This window comes from Geospiza fortis, unplaced genomic scaffold (assembly GCF_000277835.1).
Source record: "Geospiza fortis unplaced genomic scaffold, GeoFor_1.0 scaffold171, whole genome shotgun sequence".
NCBI lineage: Eukaryota > Metazoa > Chordata > Aves > Passeriformes > Thraupidae > Geospiza > Geospiza fortis.
Window position 1 is genome coordinate 2,815,831 of NW_005054313.1, and position 15,584 is coordinate 2,831,414.

A 15,584-nucleotide genomic window follows, 5' to 3' on the forward strand; every position below is an offset into this window, starting at 1 on the left:
GCTGCCACGCGGGTTTAAGGAGGTGACGCCTGAAATGTTTGGGTTTTCACCGAAAGGTGCAAATAAAAAAGGTGAAGTCAGCATGGCGTCTGTGCCTGCCAAAAATCTTCACATTGAAGACATATAATATGCCATTTAAGTCTATAATGCCATTTAAGTGTATTTCTGGTATAAAAAGGCTTCGGGATGTGTTGACTGCTACGTGAGGAAGGTAAGATGACATGAAGCTTTTTGGCAGGCAAATAACTCCGTGTAAACGAAATTAATTCTGTGGTGGCGCCTGCACCAGCAACACGTTCACCCAATGCTGCAGGTAGCGGTCAGTCTTGTCGCCCTTCATCCAGATGAAGTTCTGTGTGAGCCTCAGAACTCCAGCCTTGTCACCTTTAACACGGGTGAGCTTTGGGCTGGGGGCATCAACACCTTCCCGCAGCAGAAATGGTGTCGGTGTCCGTGGTCCCAGTTTGCCTTGTTCCCACAGCGCCCATGTCTTTGCAGTGCTGACTAATTCCCACAACACTTAAACCAATGATTTTTAAACGGTCTCTTGTGCTGTGTATAAGAAGTGGGTTTTTTATGGACCCTTTCAGAAAGCAATGGTTTTTTACAAGCTCTGCTAGAGATTCTATTGCTCGCAGGCACTAGCAAAGCATAGAGTCTAATAATCAGGTAGATCACTTGAAACAAAATACCCCAGCAACCGCAATAGCAGTAACCCACTCTCCAAAAACATTAGAACGAATAAGTGCCCTTTGTTTGATACAAATAGCAATAATTACAATCTGCTCTCCTGTGAGATCTACGGCAGGGCTGTATTGTCACTTGCAGAACAGGAGACGCTGACCTCAATCCAAATAGCATAATGTGAACACCTTAGCCTGGACAGCTAGTTCTAAGCCAAACAAATTGTCATTGAGGCTGAAAAATAATATCTTTTCACTTAAGATTTCCCCTTACAATCCCTTTCCTACTGACTGCCTCTTTGAAACAGTCAGAGGTAAGTAGGATTTTATTTCTTCTCCAGACATGTTTCATTTTGATCACTGGATATTGCAGTTTCAGGTGCGTCTACAGAGGATTTCATGCATAAAGTTAAGAAGATGATTCTTAATAAAAGATACACACTTCTTTATTTCTGATGCTCTAGTGTGATGTTTCATGGGTGACATTTTTCATTAAAAGATCGAACTTAATATTAAACCTTTAATTATAGACTCAAGTCATCCATACATGTACATAATTTAGGCATAAATATAAGTTCTGTTGAAGAAATGGGCCCCTTGTAATCCTATAAGCAGTATATTTCACAAATTACAGTATTGGAAGGGTGCTCTCATCAGCATATTTTGCATAGAAAAACACTTCTAGGGAATGGCTAAACCAGAGTGGCACACAATTATATATAATATATATTTGTACATGATACTTTTGCTTTGGTTCTTTTTTGTCACGTCTCTATGGCTGCTTTGGGTTATATCAAGAAGGAGATCATGATCCAAGCAATATCCTAAGATTTCTCATAGATGTTATTCTGAAATTCAAACTGCATATATAAAATCTGAAGTGACAGATGATTTTTAAAGGAATAAAGGCACTCAGAAATTAGTATTGTCACCGAGCAGAACTTTCAACACCCACTAAATGCCTCACATAGCACATACCTACAGACTAGGTGCCTGCGCGCTTACAAGGTCAAGCTCCAAGTGTTGTCAAGACAGAGAAATTGATAATCCACTCTTGCAATCTTTCTGCTCACTTCAAGGCTCTCTGGGTAATTAATGTGTTGTTTTTGTGTGAACACAATCTCATAATCAGCATTTCTGAAGTCTACTGCAGAGTGATAAAACCTCAAAGGGTTTGCTTTTTTTCCTGTGGATTTCATAATGTTAAATAATGTGCTGTTAGACAAAGTCTTATCTTCTAAATTTTAAACTAAGACTTTTTCCTTGTAGCCTATTGGAAATTAATTAAGCTTTTGTAGAATGGATCTTCCTGGCTGAACAAAGGAGTATGTGCTAAAACTAGCAAAGTCTTGTTTGCCTTGAGACAATGGAAAATGACAGGGGTTTTTTTCACTATTTAGCCTTGATAACTCTTGCTGTTCTGTCACAGGATTTTGTATTTGATATTTTGCCTAAATCCACAGCTTCTGGACTCGTGTATTTTCGTTTGAAAATTAATTTCTAGCCCTTCTTATTTCAGACAGTTCTTAGGTAAAGAGGTAGGTCTGCTCGACAGGATAACCAGCCTGTACCAAGGAGCAAAAGGAAAACACTGTTAAAAATTTGTTTTAAATCTTATATATTTTGCAATTTTCTGTTATCTTTAGGACTGTGTTCATTGCTGTGTCTCAGTAGAGCTTGACAGCTGTGACATTTTTAATGAAAAGTCAGCCTGTGTCTATCTCAGTAGCAAGGGAAAAGGAGAACTAATTTTTTTTGGGGGGGGGCATTTCTATATCTTTAAACAGGAGGAATTCTTTTTCTCTAGTGTTAATATGTACTTTGAGAAATCAACTAAGAAACTAACATCACTTGTAATTGGGGCCTGTCTGATTGAGGGAATGTTTCTCTATAAACAAATAAGCAGAGAAGCGTCCATAGATGGTTATGGATCCTGCTGGGGATTTTTAATAACAAAGTAACATTTCAGAAAATATTTTGGTGAAAATTTGTCTTCAAAACCCTGATTTTTTTTCTTAGCTTGCTGAAACTCCTCAGTGGTTTCCTGTCAGTGATTTCTCTCTGCGCCGTTATTTTTGAATGTCTCAGTTACTGTGTAACTGAAAGCCTGGTTTGTTTGTACAAGGAAACCTGATTTCCCCAGGTAATTTATTCTAGGAAATGGTGATGTCTGGCACAGCTAGGGAGAGCAAGACTTTGTGTTCTGGCCGCAGCAGGTACAAAGGGCATGCGTGGCAGCCTTGTTATTGATTAGCCATGAAGGAAAGCTGTGTTTCTGTGGGCACAGGGGCTGTCACACCACCAGGGGACAGCTGAGCAATAACGAGCGCCAGGTGTTTGCTCCATCATTCACTGCACTGGGAGAGAGGTAAGCAGACATCCTGCTTAGCCAATCTGCAGAAATACTGGGAGTTGTGCTCTTTCTCTAGGACCTGTGCTCAGATGATGAGTTCTCATCATGGCATTTTATCCCTTTGTCTGGAAAGGATTATTGCCTAGATGAACCTCACTTAAATAACAAGAAAGACGGAAATACAACAGCTGCTGCTGACAAATGCTCTGAAGCCCATGCAGCTCTTCTGTCAGAGCTCTGCTTTGCCTTTGCTGTTATACTGTACAGTATCACTGAGCTTCAGAGTGTCTTTCACACACCTCCATATGGTGTTGTAAAGTGAAGTCCATAAAGGAACAGACTGCACATTTCTAACGACTTCACTAAACTTAATACAAGAAATGTTTCCTTCCCATAACAATGACCTTTAAATGTTAACTGGCTAAAAAAAATAACATTGTCCTTTTTAAAAAAAGGGGAAAATGCAACTCTTGGTGCTTGATTGTGTTACAGAATAACAATTTTGGTGCTGTGGGGCCCAATTCCTTTGCATTAAGTTTACAAGAGTGCTTGCTTCCTAATTTATGCCAATATGAAAAAGGCCTTTAATTTCCCTAAGAGCTACTTCTGTTGTCTGTTTTTTGAAAATCACAGTCACATTAAATTATATTTCTAGTGTATTGCTCTTAAAATCTGACTGTCATTTATCCATATTTATAAACATATATACAAATTTGAAATCACTACATACTAGCTGCCTTCTTTTATTTTCACCTTTTAAACTGACTAAGCCAGCTATGCCCTTTGGGGTCTATAAGAATGAATCATTTTTATTATTTTTTTCTCTCTCAGACAGTAATTACAGGGTAGTATGCTGTCTCTGGTTTTTAATATTACGGTGCCATTTTAATCCAAGGTGCAACACCATTAACTTCAGCAGAGTTACACTAGCAATGAATTTGTCCCCAGGAGGCTTTTCCAAATGTTCAGTTCTTTCCTTGTGATTACCCAGAGGAATGGAGAAGAAGAAGGCAAGACAGAGGACCCTTTGATGGGAGGAATGTGGTTCAAAGTGAAGTCTTGCTGCTGCCATTCATGGTGCTCCATATGTTCCTCATTTGGGGTGGAGGTGGGTTAGACCCCGTGGGGCACACATGCTGGGGCTGGGGGGCAGGCAGAAGTTTTACACAGCACATCTGGTGCACAGGTTATGTCATTTCCTAGATGTAGGTGCTGTACAAATTGGAAAGAAAAAAGAAAAAAAAAAGAGAAAAAGTGGGAGGAATATTCAGGCACTTTAAATGTACTTCTGTGGAACTGTTTGAAAGTGGAGTAGCCAAATGTTCAGATATCAAACTCATCATGATCATCATGCTGTCTGAACTCCAACTCAGAAGCTTTTTAGATGTCAAGTAATTCTGCAAGTGGGGATGTGTGAATCAGTGCTACCATGGATTACCTATTGTTAAGACAGTTGCAAAATATAAAGAAGGTACTTGCAGAAGTTTCTAGCACTAGATTTTATTCATACTCAATTTTCTTTTACAGCTGGATATTTAATTTCAGTTTTGTCTCATTTCTTTTGTCCATATCCAGTCTAAAACATTCAAATCCTCTGCAGTATGGAAACACCAACTTTTAAGTTAAATACAAATTAGTAGCACCCATCTGAGTTTGGAAGGGGAATTGAGAGCGTTTCCTCTTTGCTGTCAGGGAGCAGAGAGGGACAGGAGGGACATGGCTGGCAGGGCAGGGGCCCGTCCCACAGCCCCGAGCAGGGCTGGCCAGGCTTGGCAGCTCACGGAGCTCAGCGGGGCAGACAAGTTCACAGGGATGAGACAAGTCCAAGGCAAGGCAGAAATTCAGGTCAGCACGTGGGTCACTCCCAGATGAGCAGGCACAGCAGGCTGGGCAGGGACCGAGGGCCCCCATGCCTGGGGCAGGGGGGGCCCAGGGCTGGTCACACCAGTTAAGGGCTGTCAGTGTGTTCAGGGCCCTGACATGCACATCTGGTAGCAATTGCTGCTGTGTTTAAATCAGAAACTCAGATCCTTGCAAAGCCCAGGATCTAGCAGGGGGGAGTGGTTGTCCCTTTCAGCAAAGGTGTGGCGTTTCTCCTGGGCTGGACACTTGATGCAGTTTGCCTGTTGCACTCCAATCAGTTGCCTTGGATACAAAGTCAGATATTCAACCTCTAAATTGGATACCTAGGTCTCCTGTTTAACTCCCAGTCTCCCTTCTCAGAAGGGTGACATTCTGTGGGCACTGGAGCGTTGCTCTGAGGCTCCCATGCTCACTCGGAGGCCCAGGTCTGAAACCATAGATGTGCCATGAAGCCCCTGCTCCTGCCTGTCCTGTCCCTGTGCAGGGGTGAGCACGGGTTCAGGTTCTGCTAAAGGCACTGAAATAAAACAGCATTTCAGGGTCTTGCTCCCTCTCAAGGCTGAGGTCAGTGGAACTGGTCTAAGTAATGCTCCCTCTATCATTTACTAAACATGGCTCTTCTCAGATGGCTTCACCAAGAAGCTGTTAGCACAGGAACTGATCTCCCTTCTTTCTCTTGCAAGGAGAGTTCCTGAATGTTCTTTGCAGCTCCTTTTAAGTTTAAGAGCCATTAGAGAATGCAAGGGCTGAACTATAGACCAGCTTTGTACTAACTGAAATTGAGAGTGTCTTTTTAGTGTTAAGTAACTGCTTTTAAAAGTTGCAAATCAGAATTTTCCAGACATGCCAATCAGCATTGAGAGAACACTGTGCTATAGTGAAATAAGGTATAAGTGAATTAGCTGAGCTGCAGAGAAGCCTGCAGGATTTTGCAAAGCTGGGCTGAGCAGTCTGCTCCCTGTTGGGAGCACTCCTCTGTGCATCCCTGCATTGAGCCTTGCCCTCCACAGAACCTGGAAACTCTTTGACAAGGCACTGTCTCCTCAGTTTATGTCTGTGCTGTGTGGGGCTTGGTGCTTTTCTGGGGGTCTGGGCCAACACTGCTCAGAGCAGTAACAACTCTCCCTCCTGTTACTAAATTAGGACTTGAGATCATTCTTTCCAGCAAACAAGGGTTCCTAATCTTTCAGGAGATTATGAATTGGCTGCCACCCCTCTGCACCCCCTCCTGCTCTCCTGGGGCACCCGTCTGCCTCAGATGTCAAGGCACAGCATCCTTGCCTCCCTTAGTTCTGCTGTAATTCCTTCTCCCATCTTTGCCCCAGACTCCTGCAGCAGTTTCCTCACCTGGAACATTTCCACAGTGCTGTTGTTCCCGTGGCCCTGCTCACCCTCCCCATTTCAGGTCTCCCTTTCCCACTTTCTTGAGTTATGGCTGTTTCTTCCCTCTCCCACTCCACCTGCAGAGCTCTGCTGTGCAGGCAATCAGCTGCTTAGCCTGGCAGGGCTCAGCTGAACTTTCTGATACTGGTGGGGAACTAGTCAACAGTCTTAACTTAAATTTGGAGATATTATCACAGAAAATTCATAGTCTGATGGAGCTTCTGAAGGAGGCTCATTAAAAACAAGCTAAGAAAATCTCATATATAAATGAAAAGCACATAGTAGATTGTGGTGATATGCTGAACATGATTGTTTCTTATTATGCTATGGCTGCCCATTTTAAGAATAATACACAGTTATTTTCTTGGTCTTAAATGGTAGTGTGGGGATATCACAAACCTCTCCAGTAAAAACTTTAATTAAAAAGCAAACATTAATCTCCAAGCAGTAGCATCTGCAGCATATTGCAAGATAAGACTTCACCAACCTGAAGAACTAAGCATGATTCTAATTAAATCAGGGAAAAAAATTATGAACTAGATATAGGATTTATTTAAGGATAGCAGTTATATAAGATATCAAAGATCTCACGGTTGCTATCTGATGGGAAATGTTGCTGCCAGATCTCACAGACTATTTCCAGGGAGTGAAATCCTTGTTCCACTGGTTCCAAGTACTGTTGTGATTTTGCATTCCATGGGGTCAGGACTTTGTGGTGGCTCTCTGTGGGACATGGGAGCCCCGTTGGCTCTGTTGAAAGCTGCAGATGATCCAGCAAGGAAGCAAGGTGTTCCCATGGCATGAGGAACCACCACACTGCATGTGCTGCTGCTCTTCCAGTGAGACACCACTACAGAGTCCTGACTATTTATGGTTATTTAAGGTCCCAGAGAACCTTTTGAATATTAAGTCTCTTAATCCCTGTATGCTGGCCAAAATCTATTTTAAGTGCTGCCACTCAGCATTTCCTGTATTGTTCCAGATGAAGATAGTGTTGGCCATTGCATCCTGTTTCAAACTGCATGCTGGGCTCCTCTGTTTTGAAGAGCTGATATTTTCCAGAAACACCATGCTGCACTGATGTGTGAAGGCATCTCTGTGTATCCCTCCTTGAACCACAGGAATGGAATGAGGATTAATCAATTATGACCAAAAAAGAAGGGTTTCTTTCCATGGGTGTCATGGAGGCCAGTGCTGGCTTCTGTTTGGATGCTATTGCTTTGAGATGCCTGCATGTAAAAACAAAGGAAAATGCAAAGCATCACCTTGTTGAAGGTGTCTGTGTAGTGAGAATTCCTTTAGCTGGAGTTGAAAATGCATTTTAACAGCTGTTTCCTCAAGAGTTTAGTTACTTGTCACAGCAGGTGTTATTGTGCTCGAGGAAATTCTGGTGTGTTGAATGTGGCTTTAAGCATGTGGAGCTGGCTGGCATTTGTGGCTTTGCATGTCCTGTGCATTCAAAACATGCTTTGCTATGCTTCCAGGGCTGGCTCCTGCACTTTCCCAGAACAGCTTATGCTGTGGGATTGTATCTCAAAAGCCATGTTCTTAAATCCAGCTACAGTTCAGCTTTAATATTGGAAAACCATTGAATACTGAACAACAATAGCTGCAGGTTATTCTCTATGACCAAGTTTATTTTGGGCAAACAAACAGGATCTAAAGAAGAGCAATTCTGGCTAGATTCCTAGGAGACTGCAAAATATTTCTTGCTTAGATGTTCTGTCATATACCGCTTATGATGTCACATTTAGAACTGTAAATCCATTTACAAGTTGGACAAATGATATCACTGAAAAACATTTTTGGAGGATCACATAACTTCTTCCATGCAAATATAATAATAGTACATCTCTCATGCAAATATAGGGAAGAGTGGTCATGAGCTATTTTGGGAAAAGGGTACTCACCAGATGGACATAGAGAGAATATTCAGTCAGAGAAGCAGAAGAACTGTAATAAATGAAGGTGAGTATGAATGAAGATTAGCCTATTCCTGCACGAAAATGATCAAATTAAACTTAGAAAAATTTTGGTACATTCACAGCATAAATAATGTGCCCTTCTGCAAAGAAACAGTAAATGAAAAATAGAGGATATATGTCAGCCATACTATGTAGTGTTGACTTCATTTTCTCAAGTATGTAGAAAAGGTTTTGATTTGGGTATATTAATATTGCTGTGTTGGCTAAAGACTAAATTAAAACAAAACACAGTTAAAAGCTTTTCTGGAAGTTTTAAGTGTTCTGCTCCCCTTTGCTCAAGTCCTGTGGTGTTAAAGTGAATTGTTTGGTGTCATGTCCCATGGTAGTGACAGTGACCCCTCCCCTGACTCCAAAGCCCAGAGTGAACTGTGGATGAAAACCTTGGTTTTACATTACCCATGGCTGCTGCTGCCTGACATCCTTTGTCTTCTAAACCCAGGAAAGGACTCTGGATCTACAGAGTGCTCCTCTGGGTGCTTGAGCTGCAAACTGTCTCTAAAATATTTGGGGTTTTAAAAAAATATTTGCATTGAATAAAGTTTTGCTCTGATTTTTCAAAGAGTATGAATTTTATACATCCTCCCAAGGACCATGACCTTTCCCAGGAAAAGTGGAATCTGTGCTTACCATTAGATACAAGAACTTTATAGCTTCTGTTATGTAGAATTTTGCAAGATTGAATTTAAGAGTGTTGGCAGACACTTTCTGAGAAGAAAAACACTGAACTGAAAAAAGAAAAAAAGCAGTTATGTTTATTTAACTGATTGGTAGCATTTATGTATTTTGTCATCCAGGTCCTGTTGCAGGACAAAGTAATATTGGGTAGAATTAGGAATGCAGAAACATTCCTTGAACTATCCAGGAAGATACCCAATTGCAACCCAATTGAGGCCTTTAAAATGCACTCTTTCATCAAGCTATTCCTGGTATCTTTCTTTGTGGAAGTTGTTATCTTGCTATTCTATTCAAAGAGCTATTTTTTTGACTTTTTGAGATCTGAGTTTTTAGTGTAGTAAAACCAGCATGATTTGTGACCCTCTGGCTTCACTTTTATTATTGATTAATTGTTGTTGTTTAGCAAGTCTTACACAAAAAGACTGCTATAAGTCAAGTTCTTTAACTTTTCTTTAACTTTATTTGGAAGTGATATAAATTAAGGCTGGTAGGGTTTATTTATTTGTTTGTGGGTTTGGGGGTTAGTTTGGTTTGGTTTTATTGTTTTTCTTTTCCAATGCATTTTGGACATTATCCTACTTCTTAAATACATCTCAATTGCTTTCTATTGGACAGTCTGCAAGGTAAAAAGCTCAACAGTTTTTTCAGAGAATGGTGCAAAATATAGCTTTTGTGGTGACAAACAGTTTTCTTCACAAATGAAAATTATCCCTGTTTGTGAAAAACACCCATAGCTGATGTCCTGGGCCCTGCCAACTTCCAGACTCTGAACCAGGTCTGACTTCTCTAAGTCAAGGTGTTTTGTACAACTGGAGGAGAAAAACCTTGTGCTGTGGTGCCCCTTGTGTCTTTCAGAACTCAGGTGAGTTTTTGGGGGTATCACCACTCCACCTCAACCTTCAGGTTTGTAAATAGGCTTGAAATCCTGTGTGGCTTTGCTTCCACCTGGCACTGTCAGTGCTGCTCAGTCCTTGGAGAATTCATCCAGGCAAAGAATCCCCACAGCTCAGCCCACAGGGAAATACAAAAGCTTTGGGCATTGCTGGAAATGAATCAGACCTCTGCTGTGCCAGGAAATGTCTTCCCTTTCCAGTCAGGCAAGCAAGGAGCTGATTGCAGGTTAAAGTCCACCAATGAGTGAGTCCAAAAGAAACACAAAGAATGAGGTATTTTGCACCAGCCTGAGGTACAAATTCCCACAAGCAGCCAAGGCAGGATTTCTGGGAAACGAAAATACTCTGAAATGTCTGGCCCCAGCCTCTCTTTCACTATAGAGAGAGATACAATGGGGACACAGTGATGAGTGACCCTTGGAGGTAATGGGGCTTTATAAAGACTTGCCCGGTGGCACACATAGACCCTGGGAGAAGGGCAGGGGGAAACAGGATGACTTGGAGAAGGACAGGCTGAAAAAAGAAAAAAACACATTTCTCACTACAGTCTCCAGGAACATCCCACATTTCCATCTCATTCCCTCCCCTGGCTCCTGCCATGAGCTTGGAGAGATCTTTTCCTCCTCCCCATCTCTTTCTGCCCCCATGCAGCAGGACCCCCTTGCCCAGCTCAGGACCCAGAGCAGACACTGCTGCTGTCCTGGAGAGCCCAGCCCAGGCAGCACAGCACAGTGGGCAGATTGGGAAGGGAGTGTTGAAAATGCCACTCTGTGGTTGCTTGGAAATGAAATCCAACTTTAGTATTATTTTCGAGCTTATATTTTTGAATCCAAAATTCCATCTGACGGAAAAGATGGGTATTTAAACAGATGTCTGCAATTTCTTTAAAAAATAGAGATTGAGTTACAGATGGTAGAAAGGGCCTGAGAATTAAAAACTCCCGAGCTACAAGGAAATTTACATGTGAGCAAAATGTTTTGCTGAAATGTATGGTCATACAATTCTGCATGTTTGAAAATTAAGCTTTTTTCACCAAAAATGTGAATATCTTTTCCCTTCCCTATTATCTGCTTCACTGCTGCAGCCTTGGCTGTCACCAGCACTGTGACAGCCAAGTCACAATATGAGGGTCCTGTTGCTAACAGACAAGACATACAGTTCTTTCCTTCTCCCTTCTCTTGTATAATTTGGCCTGCCAGGACCAACAATTTTGATCTGAATTAGTTTAAAAGAAAACTAATCTACCCCGTTTGCATAATTGGTGCCTGATTGCTCTAACTCCCATTTTATAAAATGCAAATAAAAGGAATTTTATGATATAAGCTTGGAAGGAAACCAGAGTCAAAATCTGTATTTGCAGATGAAATGGAACCTTTTTTCTTCTCTGGGAATTTAAAAAGAAAGCCCCCAAAATAAATTTTGAGTGAAAAACCTGATAACTTCCAAAGTGCCATATGAAATGCAAAGCCCTGCATATTGGAAGGGAAAAATTGAACATATTTGATAGTTTTGAGGAGCAAGACAGGATCTATCTCATCTGTGAGACCTGTACATGCCTTTGAGCAGTTTTATGAAGATCTTCACTCATGCATGTGTGCTCAAAAAGCAGTATATTTGTGCATATGAACAAGTAACTAGACTCAAATACAAGCTGTGAGGACACTCACACGCAGCACTCATCACCTGCAGTCCCAGTCTGTCCCCTGCCAAACCAGTTCAAACCAGCATGATTCCAGAGCACAGCAGCAACTCCCACTATGTACAGAAAAAAGCTGTCAGGTGACCAAACTTATTTCCTTTACAGTGGAGTGGACACAATCAAGGTGTCTACATCAATGAAAACATTAAGAAGGAGAATTGGGATTGTCTGTCTGTCTTACCTAGTAAGTACAAAGGAAAAGATCTGATAAGGGAAAAGGTTTGCTCCTAGTGTGACACCACCTCTACAAACGTTCAGTGTGCACTCCTGGATGTGTCCCAGGCTGATTTCTAGCAGACCAAAGTACAAAGGAGCCTAGAGGATCTGTCCTATTGTGTATTAATGCTGACAGATGCTCTCTGACTCTGCCAATGGTCAGCATCGTATACTCCAGCAGCCTCTTACAGTTTTGTAGCCTTCAACACCTTGCTGGGTACTCACATCTCCTCTGGTGACTGCAGGGCATTGTTCTGGTTTTGCTGGCTTTCTTTATGGATCCAGGTCTTCTCTCTCTAAGATTTTATTTGAAATTATTTTTTGTTGGCTGCATTTGTCTTTATGGAGAAGGCAACATATACCACAGACAGCTCTTTGCATTTACATAAACATCTGCTTGGATTTGGTACTTGCATATTTCACAGGCTAACTCTTAAAAAAGTGAAGTAGAAACTGGGCATGAACTTCTATGACTCCAGTTAGACAGGTGCTTCCTGGCACTGAATAAATATAAGAATAAACTGCACAAAATAATAAGAGAACTGCAACCCATAATAAGATAAATGCAACCCATTTTAAAGTAGATTGACAAATTGCTTTTAAATTACTTTCTCCCCTTTATTTTTTGCTTTTGAAGACACAGAAAGTAATCCTATTATTTTGGTTTATATATGAAGGAGACTGGAGAGGAAAAGTTTTTTTCTTAGAAATTAGATGTCTTGCTGGAGGACTTGTTGAAGGTCTCATGTTTATTGTGAGCTCTGACATTTTAATTGAAAGGACAAGAGCATTTATTATTTTAAGCAAATAGATCTTTTGTCCTAATTATTTTTTAGAGATCAGATTAAATAGGTTTTAAAAACAAATAGTGCAAATCAGAGTGTTTTCCACAAAATTATTTAAAATCCTTTCTTTTCTCAGTTGCTCACCTTTAACATTTTATATCCAGTGATATTATAATTACATTAGTTCTCCATTTGTCAGGAGATTTAAAAAAAAGAACTCTCTGTTTCAAATGTAAAAACCAAGAATTCCCCCAAGCTTATTTTGGTTAAACTCCTGGATAACACTTAAAGATAGAAAATGGTTGGTTATTTGTCAAAGAGAGGAAATCACACAGTCCTGCTGGATTAAAAAAATGCAGATTTGATCAGTCTACTTGGAAAAAAGAGAAAATCACAGTACTGAATATTTTATTTAATACTATCTGCCATGGGAAATAGAGAGAAAACTACCTTGAAGTATAATAGCTTAAGAAGACTGAACAGCAGGTTTATTCTGCAATAAAATTACATCTAAAATAAAATTGAGTGGCAGAAGACAACAATGGTGAAAACCAAACAAAAGGAGAGAACAGAAACACAGAGAGAAGAAGAGCCCAGTGAGCTCTGTGCTTTTCAGAATGCTGGGTACATAGTCCTGATTGTTAGATCAGCTTTCTGAAAAGGATATTCACCCTGTATCTAGGAATCAAAAAATTATATCTTTAGGAGGCCTGTGGGAATAGGAGAAATTTCTCATCTAAAGAAGTTAGACCCATTTACAGAATGTGGATATTTTTATTCCTCAGCTTGAATCCTACCAAGGGATCCTGTGCCTTCAGTACTTTGAGTGTTCCTAAGCGTGCCCCAGCAATAAGGGCACACTTGTGAATACTAAATGAGGACTGAATTACCCTCCCTTACACATCCTGTGCCTGAGCCAGCTCGGAAATGAAAGATCATGTCACACATGAAGCTTGAGAACTGATTAATTGTGATAGAATATTTATAGTTCTCATTTCCAGAGAACTGAAAATACCTTAAACAACGGCAATAGTAAATTACACAAAAATAATATAAATCAATGGGAACGATACACAAACTAGGACACAGTGCTGGTTGAGAGGTTCAAGATGGAACTGTCTGTAGAAAAATTGCTTAATTCAATATTGATATTGTTAAATGGTTTGTATGAAATTTGGGCCTTACTCAAATCCCTGGGACTTTTACCATTGACTTGAAGTGAGGACAGGGCTTCATCCTCTTTTTGGCAGAGAAAGGAGGACCACAACTGTGTGCCACACTTCGGAAGGAGGAGTATCTCATCCATTTGGAATAATAGTGGGAATTTCAGATTAAGGGACTGCACTTACCCCAAATAAGAGCAGAAAACTGGGCTAACTTGCTGTCTGCCAGGGAAAATGTCTCAGGGTACTGGAGAAATGGGACTAAAACCCTCTATGTCCTAGAAGACAGCTCTGCAAAGAGCATGAATGAAGTTGGAAGATCTTATGAACAAAAGTAATATACAAAATTTAGTATCATGTGAATTTCACAGGCAATTATGCTTCCATAAACTTAAGCTTTATTTTTCTAAATGGGGATGAAGGCACAGTCTTGAATGCAAGATTGAAAAAGATTAAGAAATCAGAAAATGCTAAGGCAACTGCAGTTCCAATTTTCAATTCACATCTTATCATGACACACACAGTGAGTGCGTTACCCCATTTTGATCCAATTCCATTAGATCCTTGTAAGTCTCATGCAGCACTGGTTCATAAAACACAGCTTTTTGGAAACTCACCAAAATGAGCTAATTAGAGAGGACCAAGACAACTTCTCTCTGATGAATGGAGTAGGTAATTTAACAAAATGAGGTAAATGGTGTAAAAACAGTGTTATAAAATGCTCAGATCCATGGTGAGAGTTTTTTCCACAAGATTTCTGGGCTGCTGGTTTTACCGTCAGAAAATGTTACCCCTCGCTGTCTCCCCTAGCAGAGAGGAATGGTCACATCAAAGCAATATCCAAGGATGCAGGTCACCATGAACATGAAAGGCTTGTCACTTTTGCCATGGCTATCTCAGAGGAAATGGAACCTCACCTTTAGCTGGCAGAACAGGACACAGGAATGTGTACATCAGTGATTAGGTAAGGAGTTAAGTCTCCTTCAATACCCACAGTAACCCTGATTGTGGTAAAGAGAGCAGGTGCATTGCAGAGGTGTCATCTCACAGCCTTGTGACAATGTCTGTGTCATTCACCCTGCTCCTTTCCCCCCAGTGGCATGGACTTTGGGTGGATGGGACTGAAATTCCATTTTGGTGTTCCAGACATCAGGAAATAGCTGTCTGTCAGAAAAGGGGTTCCACTGTCCATAGCTGGGAGGTGTTTGGTTGCTGGCTAAGTTTTTCTTTCAGGACTCCCATGATGTCCCAAGGTAATACTAGGGACACCCCCAGGTATTAGACATGAAGTAAAAGCAAGCAAACATAAAACCTTTCCCACAACTTCTAAACTACCTTGGAAAGAAAGGATAAATCAATGTGAGATTAAAAAAAAATGAAAATAATCACTCTTGATGGCAGAGTATTAATTATAACTTTGTGTGGGTGAAGTTAAAAGCCTGTCTTATGTGCGAATTGGGCGTATTTTCTCCACGAAAGAGTAACTGTGTCTGTGTACAGCCCTGTGAACACCCGAACGAGCAGGTCCACGGCTGTGCTATGGATTTGTGTCCTGTGACTGCCGGTCAGATGCCAGCGTCACCCTCGTGCTTGGGTCGCCATTACACGGCTCTTCCACACTAATCCAATTTTTCCTTCCCTGGTTAGGAATCGTCCCTCTTAATTTCACGAAACGTACATAATTTTGGGACCCTGTGTGGCACAGACTTGCAGGGAGGCTGAGAAGAGCCAGAGGAGGCTCAGCAGTCCCGACGGGACTCCCATCTGTGGGCAGAGCAGGGGGATGCTGCCCGGCTGCGGGGCCGGGGTTGCCGGGGCCAAACGGGGCTGACCCGGCCCCGCCGCTCGCAGGCTCCGCACTCACGGCCCCGGGGACGAGGAGTCGG

At 41.3% G+C, this 15,584-nt stretch overlaps 1 protein-coding gene across 1 annotated transcript in view; it reads left to right on the plus strand.

The window, feature by feature from the left end:
- The window catches only part of HOMER2 (homer scaffold protein 2), an 84,595-nt gene that overhangs the window by 9,142 nt on the left and 59,869 nt on the right, over window positions 1-15,584 (plus strand). The window lies entirely within an intron of this gene.